Here is a 24,346-nt window from a genome sequence, read left to right as displayed (position 1 = left end):
GCTAGGCTGGATGAAGCACAATCTGGAATAAAGACTGATGAGAGAAATGTCAATAACCTCAGATATGCAGATGACACTGAAATGGGAAGTTTGAGTTCGGTTCTGTGGACACAAAGAATGGAATCCACTAACAGGGGAACACTCACAATAGCAAGCAAATAATACTGGAGTGGGTTGCCATTTCCTTCTCCAGGGGGTCTTCTGGACGCAGGGATCAAACCCAGGTCTCTCGCATTGCAGGCAGACGCTTTAACCTCTGAGCCACCAGGGTAGATCCTAACAAGCAAATAGGATTTATTAAAGAGGAGGAAAGTACAAAGCTATCAGCATAGAAACTGAGAGAGTGTAAAGAGTCTCCCTAGTGGGACTTACAGCAATTTTTATAGCCTTCCTTAAATCAGATTATTTCTAACCAATCAATTTAAAAGTCAAGATACTTAAGACGAGCCATTTTTATGGTTTGTCTTGATCCTTTGGACTGGTTGCAAATTGGGAAAGGAGTATGTAAAAGCTATATATTGTCACCCTGCTTATTTAACTTATATGCAGAGTATATAATGTGAAATGCCAGACTGGATGACGCACAAGCTGGAATAAAGATTGCTGGGAGAAATATCAATAACCTCAGATATGCAGAAGAAACTACCCTAATGGCAGAAAGCAAAAAAAAAAAAAAGAACTGAAGAGTCTCTTGATGAAAGTGAAAGAGGAGAGTGAAAAAGTTGGCTTAAAACTCAACATTCAAAAAATGAAGATCATGGTATCCAGTCCCATCACTTCATTGCAAGTAGATGGGGAAAAAATGGAAATAGTGACAGAGTTTATTTTCCTGGGCTCCAAAATCATTGCAGATTATTACTACAGACATGCCATTAAAAGACGCTTGCTCCTTTGAAGAAAAGCTATGACCAACCTAAACAGCATATTAAAAAGCAGATGTTACTTTGCCAACAAAGGTCTTAGTCAAAGTTATGGCTTTTCAAATAGTCATGCAGGATATGAGAGTTGGATATGAGTGACAAAGAACTGATGCTTTTGAACTGTGGTGTTGGAGAAGACTCTTGAGAGGCCCTTGGACTGCAAGGAGATCAAACCAATCTATCCTAAAGGAAATCAGTTCTGGATATTCATTGGGAGGATTGATGCTGAGGCTGAAACTCCAATACTTTGGAAACCTGATGTGAAGAATGGACTCATTGGAAAAGACCCTGATGCTGGGAAAGATTGAAGGCAGGAGGAGAAGGGTATGACAGAGGATGAGATGGTTGGATGGCCATCACCAACTCTATGACCATGAGTTTGAGCACGCTCCAGGAGTTGGTGGTGGACAGGGAAGGCTGGCATGCTGCAGTCCATGGGGTCACAGAATAAGACAGGATTGAGGACTGAACTTACCTTGATCCTGAGATTAAGTCACCATCCTTTTCATGCCCTTGGCTACTTTCTCTTACCTTGGACGTGGGGTATCTCTTCACGGCTGCTCCAGTAAAGCACAGCCACTGCTTCTGATGTTGTACGTGGGGTATCTCCACCTGGCCACTGTTACTGACCTTGGATGTAGGGTATCTCCTCTTGGGTGCTCGCCACTCCAGTGCTGCGCAGCCGCACAAGGTAAGAGAAACCCCAGTAAGACAATAGGCACTGAGAAAGGGCATCAGAGGGCAGACAAACTGGAACCACAGTCACAGAAAACTAACCAATCTAATCACATTGACCACAGCCTTGTCTAACTCAATGAAACTAAGCCATGCTGTGTAGGGCCACCTAAAACAGACGGGTCATGGTGGAGAGTTCTGACAAAATGTGTTCCACTGGAGAAGGGAATGGCAAATCACTTCAGTATTCTTGAGAACCCCATGAACAGGTTGAAAAGGCAAAAAGATAGGACACTAAAAGATGAACTCCCCAGGTTGGTGTGTGTAGTTGCTCCGTTGTGTCTGACTCTTTGCAACCCCACAGACTGTAGACTACCGGGCTTCTCTGTCCATGGGATTCTCCAGGCAATAGTACTTGAGTGGATTGCCATTTCCTTCTCCAGGGGATCTTCCCAACCCAGGGCTCAAACCCAGGTCTCTCACATCATAGACAGATGCTTTACCATCTGAGCCACCAGGGAAATAAATCCAGAAAGAATGAAGAGATGGAGCCAAAGCAAAAACAACACACAATTGTGGATGTGACAGGTGATAGAAGCAAGGTCAAATGCTATAAAGAGCAATACTGCATAGAAACCTGGAATGTTAGGTCCATGAATCAAGGCAAATTGGAAGTTGTCAAACAGGAGATGGCAAGGGTGAAATCGATGTTTTAGGAATCAGCAAATTAAAATGGATTGGAATGGATGAATTTAACTCAGATGACCACTGTATCTACTACTGTGGCTAAGAATCCCTTCAGCGAAATGGAGTAGCCATCACAGTCAACAAGAGAGTCTGAAGTGCAGTATGTGGATGCAATCTCAAAAATGAAAGAATGATTTCTGTTCGTTTCCAAGGCAAACCATTCAATATCACAGTAATCCAAGTCTATGCCCAGACCAGCAAAGCTGAAGAAGCTGAAGTTGAACAGTTCTATGAAGACCTACAAGATCTTTTAGAACTGATACCCCAAAACGATGCCTTTTGCATTATAGGGGACTGGAATGCAAAGGTAATAAGTTAAGAAACATCTGGAGCAATAGGCAAATTTAGCCTTAGAGTACATAATGCAGCAGAGCAAAGGCTAATAGAGTTTTGCCAACAGAACAAATTAGTCATAGCAAAGATAATCTTCAAACACCACAAGAGAAGACTCTACACATGGACATCACCAGATGGCCAACACTGAAATCAGACTGATTATATTCTTTGCAGCCAAAGATGGAGAAGCTCTATACAGTCAGCAAAAACAAGACCAGCAGCTGACTGTGGCTCAGATCATGAACTCCTTATTGCCAAATTCAGACTGAAATTGAAGAAAGTAGGGAAAACCACTAAACCATTCAGGTATGACATAAATCAAATCCCTTACCATTATACACTGGAATTGAGAAACAGATTTAAGGGACCAGGTCTAACTGAGTGCCTGATGAACTATGGACAGAGGTTCACGACATCATACATGAGACTGGGATCAAGAACATCCCCAAGAAAAAGAAATGCAAAAAAGCAAAATGACTGTCTGAGGAGGCCTTATAGATAGCTGTGAAAAGAAGAGAAGCAAAAGGCAAAGGAGAAAAGGAAAGATATACCCATTTGAATGCAGATTTCCAACGAAGAGTAAGGAGATATAAGAAAGCCTTCCTCAGTGATTAGTCCAAAGAAATAGAGGAAAAGAATAGAATAGGAAAGACTAGAGATCTCTTCAAGAAAATTAGAGACCCCAAGGGAACATTTCATGCAATGATGGGAAATAAAGGACAGAAAAAGTATGGAATTAACAAAAGCAGAAGATATTAAAAAGAGGTGGCAAGAATACATAGACCTGTACAAAAAAGATCTTCATGACCCAGACAATCACAATAGTGTGATCACTCATCTAGAGCCAGACATCCTGCAATGTGAAGTCAAGTGGGCCTTAGAAAGCATCATTACGAACAAAGCTAATGGATGTGATGGAATTCCAGTTGAGCTATTTCAAATCCTAAAAGACAGTGGTGTGAAAGTTCTGCACTTAATATGCCAGCAAATTTGGAAAAATCAGCAGTGGCCATAGGACTGGAAAATGTCAGTTTTCATTCAAATCCCAAAGAAAAGCAATGCCAAAGAATGGTCAAACTAGAGCACAATTGCACTCATCTCACACGCTAGCAAAGAAATGCTTAAAATTCTCCAAGCCAGGCTTCAGCAATACGTGAACCATGAACTTCCAGATGTTTAAGCTTGTTTTAGAAAAGGCCAGAGATCAAATTGCCAACATCCGCTGGATCATGGAAAAAGCAAGAGATATCCAGGAAAACATCTATTTCTGCCTTATTGACTATGCCAAAACCTTTGACTATGTGGATCACAATAATCTGTGGAAAATTCTTAGAGATGGGCATACCAGACCACCTGACCTGCCTCTTGAAAAACTTATATGCACGTCAGGAAGCAACAGTTAGAATGGGACCTGGCACAACAGATTGGTTCCAAATAGGAATAGGTATACGTCAAGGCTGTATATTGTCACCCCGCTTATTTAACTTATATGCAGAGCACATCATGAGAAACACTGGACTGGATGAAGCTCAAGCTGGAATCAAGGTTGCTGGGTGAAATATCACTAAATTCAGATATTCAGATGGCACCACCCTTATGGGAGAAAGTGAAGAAGAACGAAAGAGCCTCTTGATGAAAGTGAAAGAGGAGAGGGAAACAGTTGGCTTAAAGCTCAACATTTGGAAAACTAAGATCATGGCATCTGGTCCCATCACTTCATGGCAAATAGATAGGATAACAGTGGAAACAGTGACAGACTTTATTTGGGGGGGCTGCAAAATCACTGCAGATGGTGACTTCAGCCATGAAATTAAAAGATGCTTACTCCTTGGAAGGAAGGTTATGACCAACCTAAATAACATAGTAAAAAGCAGAGGCATTACTTCACCAACAAGGGTTCATCTAGTAAAGGCTATGGTTTTTCCAGTAGTCATGTATGGATGTGAGAGTTGGATTATAAAGATACCTGAGCACTGAAGAATTGATGCTTTTGAACTGTGGTGTTGGAGAAGACTCTTGAGAGTCCCTTGGACTGCAAGGAGATCCAACCAGTCCATTCTGAAGGAGATCAGCCCTGAGATTTCTTTGGAAGGAATGATGCTAAAGCTGAAACTCCAGTACTTTGGCCACCTCATGCGAAGAGTTGACTCATTGGAAAAGACTTTGATGCTGGGAGGGATTGGGGGCAGGAGAAAAAGGGGATGACAGAGGATGAGATGGCTGGATGGCATCACGGACTCAATGGACGCGAGTCTGGGTGAACTCCAGGAGTTGGTGATGGACAGGGAGGCCTGGCGTGCTGCGATTCATGGGGTCGCAAAGAGTCGGACATGGCTGAGCGACTGAACTGAACTGAACTGAACTGAAGGTGGTGTATTGATAGTCTGAACACCAAGAATTTTCCTCTGAATTTTCCTCTGGGAGTGTTGGTTCCTCCTCATGATTTTCTCCAGGAGAATGTCAAGCTTTTATCTTGAATGTGTGATGAATTCAGGCATCAATACATGCAAAATTAACAGCAGTGGTGAAGAGAGAATAACAGGATATGGTCACTCTCATGTGGAAGTTAAGGTGGGACTACTGTCAGGAATAGCCTTTACTAATACCAGGTCCCCAGGATTATTTAAGGACTTTTTATTTTCTTTCGGTTGTGAGATTCCATTTCCTAGGGATTGTAACTGTTTTTGAAAAGAAGCTAAGTTAGTGACATATTTTGATAGTTCACTGTTTTTTGGTCTAGAAGTAAATCATTTATGAGAAGTGGCCTCCTATGTAACATTTCAAAAGGGCTAAGTCCCAGTGACTGTGGAGTATTATTCTCACTAGAGCTAAAGGAAGTAGTGAAGTCCAGGAAAGGTGAGTATCTTGGAAGAGTTTTTGTAAATGTCTCTTAATTATATCATTAGCTTTTCCTACCTTCCCAGAGGACTGAGGTCTTCAGGCACAATGTAAATGAAACTTAATTCCTAGGGCCTGGGAGATGCCTTGCATTACATTAACATTAAAGCCAGGGCCATTGTCACTTTGAATTCCATGCATCAGGCCAAAGCAAAGAATGATCTCATTACTAAAGTTTTAATAAATTCCTTTGCTTGTTCTGTTCTACAAAGAAAAGCCTCTATCCACCCATTGAAGGTTTCAACCAAACCAGTAGGTATTGATGTCCCTTGGCTTTTGACATATGAGTGAAGCCTATCTACCATCCTCTCTAGCATATCTTCCTGTATGGTGTAAACCTGGAAGAACTGACTGGTTTTTATGGTAATTATTCTTTTGACAGACTTCATATCTTTAACAATCCTGCTTATAGTTTTCATTATCATTTTCCCTTGAAAATACTCTTAGCAAGTGGTATTTTCAATTTCCAAATGTAGAGTTTTAAGAATTTTCCATTTGGTACTAGAGGGCAATACAAGTTTTTCATCTGCTGTTTGAAGCCATCCAGAGGGGAGTAGAGTACCTCCACGAGAGAATGTTGAAGTTCCTCTGGAGAATACTGGGGTTTTATGTCAGTGGGGATCTTATCCCAGAGAAAGTGAGCCTGAGTATTAAAAGACTGGATGACTGCCTTTTTCACTTATCGGTAGGATCTCCTATTTCTTTCTGTGATGTCAGAATCACCCTTTTGATGGCCCCGGCAGTGTATTATTGCCACTTCTTTGGGTAGTTTAACTGCATCTAAGAGACAGATAATTTCTTGGTAGTATTTAATGAGACTGCCATTTGAGGTTTTAAATTTCTTTCCTTCCAGATAGTAGGGTGAGCATGAAGGACTAAGCAAGCATATTTAGAGTCAGTATAGATGTTCACTCTCTTGTCAGTCCCCAGCTCTAAGGCTCCGGTTAAAGCCATCAATTCAGCTAATTGAGTGCTAGTTCCAGGAGATAGGGGATTACTTTCTAAAGTTTCAGATAACATGACTATCATCATCTCCATTACAAAAAGATTAAATTGGTCTCCTGTAGGCAGGCTGAGAGCAGGAGCCTGAAGAAGAGCCTGTGGTAAAGTCTTACACACATTTAGTTCTCCAGGTTCCCATTGTAATACCTTTAGTCCTGATTCTTGAGTCTCTTTCAGTTCAGTTCAGTCACTCAGTCGTGTCTGACTCTTTGTGACCCCATGAATTGCAGCATGCCAGGCCTCCCTGTCCATCACCAACTCCCGGAGTAGAACATCTTTTTTTTTTTTTTTTTTTTAATAGATTTTTTTTTTAATTTTAGTTTTTTATTTTTTAAATTTTAAAATCTTTAATTCTTACATGCATTCCCAAACATGAACCCCCCTCCCACCTCCCCTCCCCATAACATCTTTCTGGGTCATCCCCATGCACCAGCCCCAAGCATGCTGCATCCTGCGTCAGACATAGACTGGCGATTCAATTCACTTGATAGTATACATGTTAGAATGTCATTCTCCCAAATCATCCCACCCTCTCCCTCTCCCTCTGAGTCCAAAAGTCCGTTATACACATCTGTGTCTCTTTCCCTGTCTTGCATACAGGGTCGTCATTGCCATCTTCCTAAATTCCATATATATGTGTTAGTATACTGTATTGGTGTTTTTCTTTCTGGCTTACTTCACTCTGTATAATCGGCTCCAGTTTCATCCATCTCATCAGAACTGATTCAAATGAATTCTTTTTAATGGCTGAGTAATACTCCATTGTGTATATGTACCACAGCTTTCTTATCCATTCATCTGCTGATGGACATCTAGGTTGTTTCCATGTCCTGGCTATTATAAACAGTGCTGCGATGAACATTGGGGTACGGGGAACCCTCCTACACTGTTGGTGGGAATGCAAACTAGTACAGCCACTATGGAGAACAGTGTGGAGATTCCTTAAAAAATTGCAAATAGAACTACCTTATGACCCAGAACATCTTTTAAAATATAAAAAAAACTTTTTGAACTTAGTGAGACTTTCAGTCTTGAGGTAAAAGACCCATTCTTTCTCTATCAAGTATTGACTTTCATTGGTCCTATGTCTATTTTTTCAATCTTCAGAAGATTGTTCAGTTCAGTTCAGTCACTCAGTCATGTCCAACTCTTTGCAACCCCATGAGTTGCAGCACGCCAGGCCTCCCTGTCCATCACCAACTCCCAGAGTTTACCCAAACCCACGTCCATCGAGTCAGTGATGCCATCCAGCCATCTCATCCTCTGTAGTCCCCTTTTCCTCTTGCCCCCAAACCCTCCCAGCATCAGAGTCTTTTCCAGTGAGTCAACTCTTCGCATGAGGTGACCAAAGTACTGGAGGTTCAGCTTTAGCATCATTCCTTCCAAAAGAACACCCAGGACTGATCTCTTTAGAATGGACTGGTTGGATCTCCTTGCAGTCCATGGGACTCTCAATAGTCTTCTCCAACACTACAGTGCCGGGAGCCAGCACAGGAGATCCCACCCATGACAAGGTCATGTGGAGAGACCTGAAGGGCAAGGCGAGTCAGGTCTCAAGGGGTCCTCTGCCTGAGCGTCTACCCCAAACCAAAATCTGTCTGTTTACTGTCTGCTATACTATACTCTTCTGACATTACAGGGGGATATCCCCGACCACCTTTCTCTGGAAAAAGTTAACTTAGAGCTCCAACTGGTCTCCTGCATATGAAAGGAATGTTTCAGCTCAAATCCCTCTGATGGCTCTCTAACTTGCCTGACAATTGGAGACTTTTACAACTTGTGATTGTTTACAGCCCCCAACCGGGAGAGGCACGAAGCTTAAAACGTCTTAAAGATATAGAGCCTTTTAGAGCTAAGAATTAGTTTGATGAAGGATTTCATTGTCGAGTTAATGTTTGCCACCAGGCCTCCATATCCTTTATCTTTTAGGCACCTGGGATGATATTAATCAATGTAAACAGGATGCAGAAATAGGAATATAGTAGTTTTTGATGTTAACAACACTAGACTTTTTGAGTTAATGAATTTTCTCTTTGTTATAAATCACTGTACGCCTCTTTCTTTGTTATAAATTGTTGTGTCCTTGCTATGTAAGAATGTAACTTTATTTAGTGCTTTCTGAGACTGGCACCAGACTTTGGGAAGAACAACACTATTAAGGCAAATAAGTTCTCTGGTTGACAGACCCTTATTAGAAAAGGGCCATAAAATGCTAATTGGCCTTCTGGACAGAAGCTGATGTAAATCACCTAAGACTTGTGTATACAGCTAGGTATGCAAAAAGAAAGCCTGGTCTAGATAAGAGTCAGGGTCTAGATAAGAGTCAAAATTATGACACTGCATAATTTTGTATTATCCATTGATCTCTATGTACAACCAAAAGTATAAAAAGCTTTTCCAGACAATAAAGGATGGGCCAGTCACTGGAAAGACTGGTTTCCCCCATGTCAAATCTCTCTTTCACTCTCTCTCTCTCTTTCTCCCTCTCCCTCCCTCTCCTTTTCAGGCTGAATTCCCATCTGGGGCATGGAAGCTCTCTGAGTCTACTTACCTGCCCTGGCTTCCAAGACCCACGTGAGAGGGAGCCCAAGGCAGGGCACCCTCCGCTATTCAAGTGGGCTCCAGTGGCCTAACGTAGACAGTGCAAGTTCCTTGTCTTGGAACTTTATTGGTTTTCCACGTAAACCAAGCTATTCAGCCTCTTTTCTCCACTAAATTTTCCTACTACACTATTCTTTCCTAGTGGGCTTCCCTGGTGGTTCAGATGGTAAAGCATCTGCCTGCAATGCAGGAGACCCGGGTTCAATTCCCGGGTTGGGAAGATCCCCTGGAGAAGGAAATGGCAATCCACTCCAGGACTCTTGCCTGGAAAATCCCATGGTCTCTCTTTATATTTCTAAATAAGTAAGTTTTTCCTCGCCTACTCCGTCCACCCTTTGAATTCCCTGGATCCACCAGGGCTGGACCCCAGCACTACAGTACAAAAGCATCAATTCTTCGGCACTCAGCTTTCTTCACAATCCTACTCTCACATCCATACATGACTACTGGAAAAACCATAGCCTTGACTAGACGGACCTTTGTTGGCAAAGTAAAGTCTCTGCTTTTTAATATGCTGTCTAGGTTGGTCATAACTTTTCTTCCAAAGACCAAGCATCTTTTAATTTCATGGCTGCAGTCACCATCTGCAGTGATTTTGGAGCCCCCAAAAATAAAGGCTGCCATTGCTTCCACTGTTTCCCCATCTATTTGCCATGAAGTGATGGGAGCAGATTCTATGACCTTAGCTTTCTGAATGTTGAGCTTTAGGCAAACTTTTTCACTCTCCTCTTTCACTTTCATCAGGAGGCTCTTTAGTTCTTCTGCACTCTCTGAATAGGTGTATTAGAAGGGCTGTTATATTCAGTTAAGAAAGTTATTAGGATTTTTAAAGTTATCTGTACTGGTTGAGCTGAGATGGCTCCTCCTATCTTTCCTCTGGTTGCCTAGACTTCAGGGTTAACTTCTACTTCTGTTAGAGGTAAGCACAAGTTTTTTGCATATGAATTGAAGCCTTCATTTTAGATAGAACATCTCTTCCAAGGATGGGGGTTTCGTGGCAGATGGATGGACGAGATGGGTGGACGTGGTCCCTCTGCTACATGAAGTGGGGCTGTGGCACACTGGCCTGGCAGCGGAGTTGGGTCATGGGAGACTCGGGATGGCGGGGGCTGCCCGGCATCCCAGGCATCATGGGACCATCCTCGTGGGTGTGGTGGTGGGACCTTGCATTCATTTTCCTGGTGGCCGGCCATGACTCGGTCTTTCTGATCACCAGATAGCACATGTGCGCCTGTTCCCCCCGCCATTCCTGTGCGTGTTTGTTGCCCTTCCCTGTCACTTCCGGCTTCCTCCACCCTTTCCACACACCACCCCCCCCCCGCCCCCGCAATGCCGCCCACCCCACACAGGTGACCCCCCAGCACCCCCTTCCTCTGTTTAGGACCTGACCGGCCTCACCTCGTGGGTGTCATTCCCTGGCCTCCGTGGCAGGTGGCGTCCCCAGGCAGAGAAGTGCCCTCAGTCCCCAAGAGGAGTAAGCTGAGCACAGCAAGTTGCACATGAGGGCTGTGGAGGCTCCAGTATGCTGCGGGAGAGTGTTCTCCTGGGTCAGTTGTTGTGGCTCTGGGTGGTGGTGGTGGTGGGTGCGAGACCCGAGAGGGTGGCCCCATGGGGGTCAGGAAGGGCAGTAGACGTCCTGGGTGCCAGGGGACCACCCCTGTGCTGGAGGCTTCTGGAGGTGAGATTCCGTGGCATGACTGGGAAGCTGACTCGCTTCCGGGTCGTTGTGAATGCCTTCCGGGGCCCTCGCTGTCGCTTGCAGCCACCCCACCTCCACCGCTGGTTCTGTGCATCTGCTGCGTCTTTGCAACAGGGACCAACGTGGCTGCACTCCGTCAGTGCCTTGTCCGTCCTGTCTGCTGATCCCTGGGGCTGTGCCCTGGTGCGTCTCGCTTCCCTGGCCCGTCTTGGACCCGCTCCATTGCCTTTTGCTGCCTTCTGTCTGCCGATGTTGTCGCGTGCTGGACCAGGAGGAGCGCCCATGCTCCCCAACCCCACCCCCCCCCCCACGGACCCCCGCTGCTGTGCGCTCACCGGAGTTCAAGCGGGTCACTGGGGGCTGCCATGCCTGTACTGCCCACCCGCCAGGGGAGGGGGAGGGTGGAAGTGAGTGTGCCACGGCCATCCCAGATGTGCCTGGCTGATATCCTTGGCCCCACTTCTGGCCCACCAGGCCCTCGAGGAGGGTCTCCCTATCAGAACCTTGGGGCAGAGTGTGAGGGATAGTTAGGCCTCACTATGGGAAGAGTGGGTCCGACGGCCTGGGGTGATAGCCCTCCCCCTTTCTCATCTCGTGGGGTTTCGCTGCCACCGACCTTTACCCCACACCCCGCACGCCAGGTGCCCTGTGCTTTCTTGGGATTCCCAGGTGGCGCAGTAGCAAAGAATCAGCCTGCTAATGCAGGCCATTGCAAAAGATGCAAGTTCCATCCCTGAGTGGGGGAGATCCCCTGAAGGAGGAAATGGTAACACCCTCCAGTACTCTTGCCTGGACAATCCCTTGAACAGAGTAGTCTGATGGGCTGCAGTCCATGGGGTCGTAGAGTCAGAGAGGCAGACACGACTGAGCACATCCACATATACACATAAGTAAAAAGAATAGACTCTCAGTTACAACTCAAATGTTGTGTAAAGAATTTTGTAATTGGCTTTCCAGAAATGCCACGTTTAGTAGCTGACTTAGCAGGAGGACCCGGATTACACAGGAGGGTTGAGAAAGTGGCTCCTGTATCCAGTAGGAATTTAACAGGATGGCCTTCTCCAGTTAGAGTCACCTGAGGCTCCTGTGTGATAATGAGGACAGGAGCCAAAATGGGAAGCCCTGGGCCCCATCAACCTTAATCTTCAGTCTGAGTTTCTGACCCCTGAAACCTATCTCCCTGGGGATACTACTCTTCCAGTGATCTCCCTTGTAAGTGGGGCAAGGCCTTGGTGGTGGCCTCTGCTTGCCTTGAGGGCATTGTCCCTTGAAGTGTCCATCCTGGCCACAACAGAAACAGACTCCAGGTGTTTGCTTGTGTCCTCCCACTTTTGTAGCCCTAAAGTTTACTCCCTGTAGGGCTATAATGAGAGCTTCTGGCTTTCTCTTATCTCTATTCTCTTTTTCATTAGGTTCATCCTGATTTCTGTTTAAGAATACTGATGTGGCAGCTCTTACCAGTGTAAGTTAAGGGAGTTAGAGGAGGTGAAGTTCAGAAAAAGAAGGAGACCGCCACTTTAGGGAACAGATTCACCTTAAATGAGGCGAAAAGGGGCAACAATCAGATTAGTGAGCTGCTGAACTAACCCAAGAAAATAGTAAGTATATATAGGCATATATGTGGACATCTACTTTTAAGAGGGCCTGTTCTTCTCCAAGGTTGTTTGGAGTGAGTGAAGTCACTCACTCATGTCCAACTCTGTGACCCCATGGACTGTAGCCCTACCAGGCTCCTCTATCCATGGGATTTTCCAGGCAAGAATACTGGAGTGGGTTTCCATTTCCTTCTCCAGGAGATCTTCTCGACCCAGGGATTGAACCCGGGTCTCCTGCATTATAGGCAGATGCTTTACCATCTGAGCCACAGGGAAGCCAGGGAAGTGTTCAGAGTAGTTATCTCTTAAACGGCTGGGGCAAAGAATTCTGGAGACCAACTGGAACCAGCTGGGAGCTGGGCATGGTCAACCTTAATGTCCATTTTTTTTTTTCCTTTGGGTCAGAGTTCTTTGTTTTGCATAGAATGGTGGGGAGGACCTGGAGGGGAGTTTTAACTCCAGGCTATTTTGGACATTACTTTCCTTCAAGGAGGCCCTCTAAATCTATATGGGGGCCAAAGGCCAGTTTTTTGAATTTCCTCTGAAATTCCAGGACCAGGAGGAGCACCAACTGAGTAATAAAATTGTCTTTAAGAATAAGTTTGGGGCATCTGGGTCCAAATTAATGTGCTTTCTCAGTGCCTCCCTGAGCCTTTCCATAAAAGCTGTGTGAATTTCCTCCTTTTCCTGAATCACTCCAGATAATTTAGAGTAGTCTAAGGGCTTAGCTCGTGATATTTTTAAGCCTTTCTTAATGCAAGCGATAAAGTGAATTCTCTTCCAGTCATCACTGTCTTTGTCATGTGCCCAATTTGGATCGGCTATGGGCACAGCCTGGAGCCCTGTAGGTAAATAGGCTGATTCACTTTCAGGTCTCCCCTGCATGCTAGTAGCATACCACTCATCTTCACGTCCCTGACCATTTTTAATTACTACTTCTTTCATGTCAGTATGGGTGCTAGTCAGGATTAGCATAGTATCTTTCCATGCCATTTCAAAGATTGGTTTAGACCCTGGAAAGCACTTATATAATTGTCAATCTTCAGTAAAGCTTCCTAGGTCTAATTTAGTTTGCCTTAAATCTTGGAGGGGGAAAGGAACATGGATTCCTGTGGCTCCCAAGACCCCAATAGGACCCTCTTGTAATGGAAGGAGGGGAGGATATAGCCTAGAGATGACCAGTGTTGGGTTAGGAGCCACTGGGGTAGGAGCTGCTGCTGGTGCCCAAGGCATTACCAGAGCTTGTGGAGGCTCCTGTGGGCTAGGTTTGGGCAGCTCTGGTTAAGGGCAACAGTTTGGACCTGAGGACTTGGAGGAAGTTGTAGGCAGCATGGAAGTAGCAAGCCCACAACTCCTGGATAACAGGGTTTTCTCTCTCAAGACAAAACCTGTATATATGGCACTTCTGACCATTTTCCTTCTTGTCTACAAAAGAGGTCTAGTTGGAGGATGGTATTATAATCAAATGAGCCCTCAGGGGGCCATTTTTCACCATCAGATAGATACTATTGAGGCTATGCCTTGGTGCAGAAAAACATCATACTCTTCTTTAACAAGGCCTAAGGGTTAAACTTCTAATTCTTTAGTATACTTGCCAAAGGCATCTGCTTTGAACTGGGTGTAGGGCACAAAGAGGTAGCTCCCATCTGAAAGACAGAAGCCCAGCGTCCAGTGCTCTTCGTCTTTTCTCTGGTTCTTCTGATAGACGGTGTCCCCACCTTGCACAGTGGGAGCAAAGAAACACCAATAAAGTATGCTTCCCTCAACTTTTGAGTGCACCTGGTCTTGAGCATCATTATCCGGTTACCCTGGACTGTTGTCTTCTTCCTGTTTCTACCTTCCTTTCCACCTAGAGATAGATATAGAGTGAGAGCCTAAGTTGGTGGACTTGCTGTGCTCTTGAACATTGGGTGTGCCTGAACTGGAGTTCCCCTAAAACAAGTTATGTAGTGCACAAGGTTAGTAGTATTTACACACACTCCAAAATGATCCTACCTTAAGTGAAAAATCTCATAAACTCTAAATGTTAGGAAAGAGAAATGATTGATGTCCTATGGTTCTCACTGAGGCAGCAGCCTAGCAGAGATTTTGCTCAGCACCCCAGGTCAATCTGCTGGCTAATACCGAGACCCGAAACCACTGTCTACTAACTCTGTCTGCCTTTGGAACTCGTGCAGGCTTGTGAAATAGAGTGGCTCAAGAGACCATGCAGCTAGATTAGGTAACGAGAAGTGAATGACAGATTTGAGAGTGAGTGCCTGTGCTTACCTTGAGTAGGCAATTCAGGATTTCCAAATAAGCCCCCAAAAGATGAGACAGGAATCCTAGTTCTTGTCCATGCAGCCAAAGAATGGACTCCATGAACATGAAAACACTCACGGTAGTAACTGAATAAGATTTATTAAAGAGGAGGAAAGTGCAAAGCTCTCAACATAGACACTCAGCCTAGAGAGGGGGTAAAGAGTCACCCCAAGGTGGTTTTTATACCCTTCCTATAAATCACATTATTTCTAAACATTCTATTTAAAGGTCAAGATACTTAACATCATCCTTATGACTTCTTTTGATCCTTGGAGTAAGTCACTGCCCTTTTTCATGCCCTCTGTCCATTTTACCGTGGGCCAGATGTATGAGCTTAAGATTAATGATCACCATTGTTTCTCCCTGAAGCATATGGAGCAGAATTTAATTGCTGCTCTTCTTTGGATATGAGTGTTGATAATTTATCAGACCAAAGACACATTCCAGGAATTCAGGACAACAGAGCAGGATGTTTACTGAAAACAAGACTGAGGTTTCAGAGTTTTACACTGACTGCCTAGTAATTTTTACTGCAACACCACTGTCATAGCAGAAAACAAAAAGGAAATAAAGGTGAAAGAGGAGAGTAAAAAAAAAAAAAGCTAGCTTAAAACTCATCATTGAAAAAATTAAGATAATGGCATCCAATATCATTAAGATCATGACCAACCTAGACAGAATATTAAAAGCAGAGACATTACTTTGCCAACAAAAGTCCGTCTAGTCAAAGGAATGGTTTTTCTAGTAGTCATGTATGGGTATGAGAGTTGGACTATAAGGAAAGCTGAACACTGAAGAATGGATGCTTTTGAACTGTGGTGTTGGAGAAGACTCTTGAGAGTCCCTTGGACTGCAAGGAGATCCAATCAGTCCATCCTAAAGGAAATCAGTCCTGAATATTCATTGGAAGGACTGATGTTGAAACTGAAACTCTAGTACTTTTACCACCTGATGCGAACAGCTGACTCATTTGAAAAGACCCTGATGCTGGGAAAGACTGAGGGTGGGAGGAGAAGGGGTCGACTGAGGATGAGATAGTTGGATGTCATCACTGACTCAATGGGCATGACTTTGAGTAAACTCTGGGAGTTGGTGATGGACGGGGAGGCCTGGTATGCTGCAGTCCATGGGGGTAGCAAAGAGTCAAACACTACTGAATGACTAAACTGAACTGAACTGAATGGCATCTGGCCCCATCACTCCATAACAAATAGATGGGGAAACAATGAAAACAATAATACTTTATTTTGGAGGGCTCCAAAATGACAGCAGACAGTGACTGTGGCCATGAAATTAAGATACTTGCTCCTTGAAAGAAAAGCTATGACAAAGCTAGACAGTGTATTGAAAAGCAGAGACATCACTTTACCAGCCAAGCTCCATATAGTAAAGGCTATGGTTTCCCAGTAGTCATGTGTGGATGTGAGAGTTCAACCATAAAGAAGGCTGAACACCAAACAGTTGATGCTTTTGAACTGTGGTGTTAGAGAAGATGCTTGAGAGTCCCTTGAACAGTGAAGAGATCAAACCATTCGATCAACTATGAATATTCATTGGAAGGACTGACGCTGAAGCTGAAGTTTCAATAATTTGGCCACCTGATTCGAAGAACTGACTCATTTGAAAAGACCTTGATTCTGGCAACAGTTGAAGGCAGGAGGAGAAGGGGATAACAGAGGATAAGATGGTTGGATGGCATCATCGACTCAATGAACATGAGTTTGAGCAAACTCTGGGAGATAGTGAAGAACAAGGAACTCTGGAGTGCTACAGTCCATGGGGTCACAAAGAGTTGGACATGACTAAGTAAATGAACAATAACAACAGAGTAGTTCTATTTTCCGTTTTTAAAGTAACTACTCTTTTTTCCATAATGGCTTCACCAATTTATAGTCTCATTAACAGTATGGGGTGGGGGGTGTTCCATTTTCTTCATGCCCTCTGCAGCATTTGTTATTTGACATTTTAATGATGACCATCCTGACTATTGTGAGGTGGTACATTGTTGTAGTTTTGACTTGCATTTCTCATTATTAGTGATGTTGAACATCATTTTATATGCTTATGAGCCATCTCTATGTTTTCTTTGGAAAGAGGTTTATTTAGGTCTTCTGCTCAGTTTTTGATTGGGTTCTTTGTTTTTTTATTATTGAGTTGTATGAGCTGTTTGTATATTTTGGAGATTAATCCTTTGTTATTCACACCATTTGCAAATGTTTTCTCCCATTCTGTAGATTGTTTTTTCATTTTGTTTATGGTTTCCTTTGCTGTCGAAAAGCTTATGAGTTTGATTATGTTCCTTTTTTATTTTTGCTTTTATATCTATTGAGTTGGGAGACTGATCTATGAACATATTGCTGTGATTTATGTCAGAGAATGTTTTACTATATTCTCTTCTTGTTCTATCATGTCATGTCTTATATTTAAGATTTTAAGCCATTTTCAATTTACTTTTGTGTATGGTGTGAGGGTGTACTCTAACTTCATCTATTTACATGGGACTTTCCAGCTTTCCCAACATCATTTGTGGATGAGATTATCTTTTCTGCATTGCGCATTCTTGCTTTGTTTGTTGAAGATTAATAGACCATAGATATGTGGGGTTATTTCTGTTCCATTGATCCACATGTCTGTTCTTGTGCCAATACCATTCTGTTTTAATTACCATAGTTTAGTAGCATTGTCTGAAGTCTGTGAAGGTTATGGCTCCTGCTTTGATCATTTCCTTAGGATTGCTTTGCAGTTTGTTTGTTTGTTTATTTATGTTTCCAAATAAATTTTGGGATATTTGTTCTAGTCCTGTGAAAAATGTCATAGATGACTTGACAGAGATTGCATTAAATCTGTGGATTGCTTTCTGTAGTGTGGGCATTTTAACAATATTAATTCTTCCAATCCAATATCATGGGTATCATTCCATTTCTTTGAATCATCTTCAATTTCCTTTATCCATGTTTAATATTTGTCAGCATATAGTTCTTCTGCCTCCTTTAGTTCAGTTCAGTTCAGTCTCTCAGTCGTGTCTGACTCTTTGTGACCTCATGAGTCACAGCACGCCAGGCCTCCCTGTCCATCACCAACTCCCAGAGTTCACTCAGAGTCATGTCCATCGAGTCAGTGATGCCATCCAGCCATCTCATCCTCTGTTGTCCCCTTCTCCTCCTGCCCCCAATCCCTCCCAGCATCAAAGTCTTTTCCAGTGAGTCAACTCTTTGCATGAGGTGGCCAAAGTACTGGAGTTTCAGCTTTAGCATCATTCCTTCCAAAGAAATCCCAGGGCTGATCTCCTTCAGAATGGACTGGTTGGATCTCCTTGCAGTCCAAGGGCCTCTCAAGAGTCTTCTCCAACACCACAATTCAAAAGCATCAATTCTTCGGTGCTCAGCCTTCTTCACAGTCCAAATCTCACATCCATACATGACCACAGGAAAAACCATAGCCTTGACTAGATGTACCTTAGTCGGCAAAGTAATGTCTGCTTTTGAATATGCTATCTAGGTTGGCCATAATTTTTCTTCCAAGGAGTAAGCGTCTTTTAATTTCATGGCTGCAGTCATCACCTGCAGTGATTTTGGATCCCCCCAAATTTTGCCTCCTTAGTCAGGTTTATTCCTAAGTACATTTTTTCAGACAATTTTAAAAGGGATTTTTGAAAAAATATTCATTTTTATTTGGAGGGTAATTGCTTTACAATGTTGTGTTGGTTTCTGCCATACATCAACATGTATCAGCCTTAAGTATACATATGTCCCCTCTTTCCTTAACCCCCTTCCCACCTCCCATCCCATGCCACCCATCGAGGTTGTCACAGAGCACTAATTTGTGCTCCTTGTGTTATACATAAATTTCACATTAGCAATCTGTTTTACATAAGGCGATGTATATATTTCAATGCTATTCTCTTACTTCACCCTATCTTCTCCTGTGCCCGCCGTGTCCAGAAGTCTCTTCTCTATGCTTGAATCTCTCTTCCTGTCTTGCAAATACATACATTAGTACTATTTTCTATATTCCTTATATATGCAACACTTGTTTTTCTCTTTCTGACTTACTTAACTCTGCAATGCTCAAAATTCTCCAAGTGAGGCTTCAGCAATACATGAACTGTTAACTTCCAGATGTTCAAGCTGGTTTTAGAAAAGGTTGAGGTTAGGGTTTCAACGTATGAATTTATGTGGGGACACAGAGATTTAGTCCATAACCATAACAATAATAGCTCACACTACTTATAGTCAGCAGAATTTATTTAGGATGTTCGAGGTACTATGCACTTAACAGAGTGATATTCTGTAAGTTGATCCTGTTTCTTTGTTTTACATAATGTATCCTGTTTAATTATTATAAATATTCACGAACTTTTATAAATACTTCTTGAATCAACTATAGGAAGACTTTCAAAAAGTCCAATATGTTGTTTGGTCAAACAAATACAAATCTACCTGGCAAATTGAAGCTATATTAAAACTCAGTGAATTATCTACCACTGAAATCATTAATAGGACATAACAAATTTAATTACAAATTATTTTAAAGTTCTTTCACTAACGTTAATTGAATGTGCCCCTCTTTACTCAGAAAACAACTGGAAGTTCATTATCTGATGAATAGACACATTGTGAATGAATTTTTTTTTAATGACTTAATCATTGATGTACCACCATTATCACTTCCAAAATGTTCTAAGGCTTTGAGACATAAATTATCACATGTGTTTTACAAAATACTCAGTTCCATTTATCAGGATATTTCTACTTTATATCACTTCTGGGGGAAAATTTCTATCATTATCCTAAAAAATTAATTAGTCAATTTTGACAAACATCTTTACAAATATTTAGAATTGTTTAATAGAAAATTTGTCTTTAAACACTTGCTGTTATTTTCCTATTTATTAAAATATTTTTAAAGTAATACTTTGGCCCTTAATAAGAATATTAGTCATAACATCCTTCCCGCTTTCCTTCTCACAACCAAAATAACAAAAATATTTAAATTACTGATGTCTTTGAAAATAAATGTCTTCATGATATAAGTAAAAGTAACTATAATAAAAAGACAGTGATGGAATTCCTTTGTGGCCCAGTGGTTAAGAATCTGCCTGCCAGTGCAGGGGACATGGGTCTGATCCCTGGTCTGGGAAGATCCCACATGCCGCTGAGCAACTAAGCCTGTGCACTACAACTACTGGCCCAGGGCTCTAAAGCCTGCAAGTTACAGCTACTGAAGCCTGTGCGCCGAGAGCCTGTGCTCCACAACAAGAGAACAGTCCCCACTTAGGACAGCTAGAGAGAATCGAGCACAGCAATGAAGACCCAGACAAAAATAAATAAAATGTAAATTTTTTAAAAAGATAGTGATAAATTGAAAACATATTTGCAACATATGACAAAACATTCATTTTTGTGAGAAGAATTTACAGGGCTCCAAATAAAGAATGCAACTGGATACTTTAGACATGAAAAACTTAACTTTGTTTATAAGGTTAAATCTTACACTTTGTTTCCTCTAGGGAAGTCTGGGGACTCGGGAAGATTAGAAATGTATGGAGACTGTACTAGGGTAGGGTGGGCACCCAGTCAATATTGTAAGACCTTTAGCGAGACCCTTAGACTAGGGATTAGAGATCATGTTCCACTAACAGGCAACCAGTCAGCAGTCCTTGCCAGAGTGTGCTGAGTGTGGAACAGAGGCCTTCTTCATGTACTGTCCAGGCCCTCAGGCCTCAGGGCAGGCAAGTGAGATGGGGGCCCAGGACAATTTGGGGCCTGTGTCCCACAGAGTCCCAGAGCCCTCACCACGGGTGCCCACATGCCAGATCCAGGTCACAAAGCAGTGAACCTCTCCCTGGTCCCTGCCTCCATGAACTATAAGCTGCAGAGGTCAATATGGGCATGGTCCCCAGAGCCCTGGGTAGCTGGAGGATATGACTCTGGCTATAAAGTTAAGAGTTCACCAGCTTCTGTCTCTCCATTCATGTTTCCACACTTGGTCCAGTGTTGACCCATTGTCTACCCCTAGGAAGTGGCAGGATGTTGGGTTGGTGTACAAGGATCTTATATATCATTACTTCAGGCTCACATCTGTGGTTGGAACCTCAAGAACAAAGACTCTGACACAAGAAGTAGCCAGACCACTCCCTCAGCTTCCCTAGAAAAGGGTTTTGCTGAGAGCTTTTGGGGAGCTCAGTTATTTTTTTGTCTTTTCTCCTTGTGTGGCCCTGCAGTTAGGCTCTCTGCTCCAGGCCTCCTGATTCTTGGTATTGTTTGGCCTCACTGTGTGTTAGGAACATAAACACGTGATCAGTATCAAGAGGATATTCTAATCAAGGACAGAATCTCTTTTTATTCTCAATGTGTTAGCTTTGTCCCTCCTCACCCTGACATGTTCACTATCAACTATCTTTGAGGGCAAGACATTTTCTCTCATATAAATCATTTGCTTGATTGGAGAAGAATATGTGACCCTGAGATTCAATTTTTGAAATGAAATCCTTATTCTGAAAATCCTATTTTGCCAATAGAAACACACTTTCTGGGCAGCAGCACTTGGACTCATCCTGTGCAGAGTCCAGTTGACTCTCAAAGCTCTGTGATGTATCGTCGCCATGGTAATGTGGTAATGCACATTCTGCATTCTGCACCAAGTGCCAGTTAGTGAGCTGAGAGGTTCACATAAGGTACAAGTAGAAGGGCTCACCTTCAAATTTGAGAGTTTGAAAATGGGAAACCTGAACTGCTGTTCTGGAGGTAGGTTTCTGCTGATCCTCTGAAGGCTGTTCTGGCAAATGGGCTGGTTAACTTTGATGAATATTCCTCATCTTTTTTTTTTTCCCTCTTTTCCATCACTCTAATTTATCTACAGAGTTATAAATGTGTTTTATAGTTTTTCCTCATTCCTTAAATTACATTTTGATTCTTCAGTCAGCTGGCTGCCTTAAATATATTCCTAAATTTAGAAAAATATACAATTTTCCAGTGCCAGTTTTGCACCCATCCTACCAGAGAATAGATGGAAAGACCTGAAGTAGGAGAACCGTGAGGTCTCCGCAACAATGGATATTACAGGAAAAGGGAATTACAGCTCAACTCTTCTAAGTGTAGCTGCCCAAATCTACAAGCCCTAGAAGTATAAATCCAGAGACTTTAAAAAAGGAAAGACATGCTTGGGGCTGGTGCACAGGGATGACCCAGAGGGATGTTGTGGGGAGGGAGGTGGGAGGGGGTTCATGTTTAGGATCGCATGTACACCCGTGGTGGATTCATGTCAATATATGGCAAAACCAATACAGTATTGTAAAGTAAAATAAAGTAAAAAAAAAAAAAAAAGGAAAGACACTGGGGTTTACTGGTGGGATTTCCATGGGTTGTTATGGACAGGATCACTGTTTAGCTGTTGCCAGGGAATTTGGTGAAATGGGGCAGTGCTGTTGGGTTAGTGAAAATGAAGTCGCTCAGTTGTGTCCGACTCTTTGTGAGGCCATGGACTGTAGCCTACCAGACTCCTCCATCCATGGGATCTTCCAGTCAAGAGTACTGGAGTGGGTTGTCATTTCCTTCTCCCAAGGGTCTTCCTGACCCAGGGATCGAACCTGGGCCTCCTGCATTGTTAGCAGACACTTTACCATCTGAGCCACCCAGGAAGCCCCAAGTCAGGTTAGTAGGATAAACATTTGGTCACTGAGGGAAAGAGGGTCTTTCTGTTGATCCTCAAGGAGATTCTTGGGTTGTAGTCTCCAGGTTGTGAGTATAGACATGACTTTCAAAAAGAATATGGGGCTCTGTTGTCTTCCACTACAAGGTCTAGAGCATGATGAGGAGTTGATGAGGTCAGAATTTTAGTGAGGACAGACCTGAACTCCTGCCCATTCTTAGCTAGCGCTTGATCCATGCTGTTCAAATCAGCGCTCAGATCAACTGTGAGACTTTGAGCATCACAGACTTATTTAAGCCATTAAAGCCTAGCACAGAGGGCTAACTCACCTCACATTAACTGCTCATCCAGACTTGGTCAGTGGAAGGGAAGCTAATTCTTGGTAGAGCTATCATGTGGCCTTTGGTTTAGAACGTTCTGAGCTCTGAGCAAATTGGTGGCCAAAGAGACCACAGGCCACTTATCAAGGGGTTGGTTGAATGTGTGAAGAGGCTTGGGAGGATGGAAGAGTTGGAATCCTGTGGTCTTTCTGAGGGGCTTTTCTCAGAAGAAACATGTATTTTGGATCAGGAACTGAAATACAGAGACAAATGGAGGAAGGAGGATTTGAACTCTTTTTGGGCTCAGGCATCAGCTCTCATCCACAGAAAACTAGGGGGAGGAGAATTTGAGTGTTGGAGGGCTGAGCTCCTGGTTCAGGGGTTCAGCACAGGTGTCAGAGGTGCAGGCATCTGTGTCCTCAGGGAAGCAACTACAGTCCTGTCCCAGATTCACTCTTTATCATTGTGTGGCTCTTGGAAAGTCATTTCATCTCTCTAAATTTCAACAACCGCCAAAGTAACATATGGATTACAGCCCCTACTTTGTCCTCCTTTCCTCCCCAAGAATGCTGGGTGTCAGAAGAGGTGATAATAGATACTCTCCATGTGAAACCTTGTTTCTGTGAAAAAGATGAAGAATAAGCTTCCATTCTTACTTATTGGAGCAAGCCAAATGCCCTTTTTGCCTTCAACTACTACTAAACATCCACCTTATTCTTGCCATCATTCAAGACTGAACACTTACAGAGCTATTATGAAACACCAGTCCTTTACTTTTCTATTTATTTATAGCTGTGAAAAGAAGAGAGGGGAAAAGCAAAGGAGAAAGGAAAGATATAAGCATCTGAATGCAGAGTTCCAGGGAATAGCAAGAAAAGATAAGAAAGACTTCTTCAGCATTCAATGCAAAGAAATAGAGGAAAAGAACAGAATGGGAAAGACAAGAGATCTCTTCAAGAAAATCAGAGATACCAAGGGAACATTTCATGCAAAGATGGGCTTGATAAAGGACAGAAATGGTCTGGACCTAACAGAAGCAGAAGATATTAAGAGGTGGCAAGAATACACAGAAGAACTGTACAAAAAAAGATCTTCATGACCCAGATAATCATGATGGTGTGATCACTCATCTAGAGCCAGAAATCTTGGAATGTGAAGACAAGTGGGCCTTGGAAAGCATCGCTACGAACAAAGCTAGTGAATGGAGGTGATGGAATTTCAGGTGAACTGTTTCAAATCCTGAAAGATGATGCTGTGAAAGTGCTGCACTCAATATGCCAGCAAATTTGGAAAACTCAGCAGTGGCCACAGGACTGGAAAAGGTCAGTTTTCATTCCAATTCCAAAGAAAGGCAATGCCAAAGAATGCTCAAACTATGGCACAATTGCTCTCATCTCACATGCTAGTAAAGTAACGCTCAAAATTCTCCAAGCCAGGCTTCAGCAATACATGAACTGTGAACTCCCTGATGTTCAAGCTGGTTTTAGAAAAGGCAGAGGAACCAGAGATCAAATTGCCAACATCTGCTGGATCATGGAAAAAGCAAGAGAGTTCCAGGAAAACTTCTATTTCTGCTTTATTGACTATGCCAAAGCCTTTGAT

At 43.0% G+C, this 24,346-nt stretch overlaps 1 non-coding gene across 1 annotated transcript; it reads left to right on the top strand.

The window, feature by feature from the left end:
• Positions 1 to 9,327: 9,327 nt before the first annotated feature.
• TRNAC-GCA (transfer RNA cysteine (anticodon GCA)) lies at positions 9,328 to 9,399 on the top strand. Its single transcript has one exon. It is a non-coding gene; the product is annotated as a tRNA-Cys (tRNA).
• Positions 9,400 to 24,346: the final 14,947 nt, after the last annotated feature.

Source organism: Ovis aries, chromosome 12 (genome assembly GCF_016772045.2).
Source record: "Ovis aries strain OAR_USU_Benz2616 breed Rambouillet chromosome 12, ARS-UI_Ramb_v3.0, whole genome shotgun sequence".
NCBI classification, from domain to species: domain Eukaryota; kingdom Metazoa; phylum Chordata; class Mammalia; order Artiodactyla; family Bovidae; genus Ovis; species Ovis aries.
This window is presented reverse-complemented; position numbering and strand designations above follow the sequence as displayed.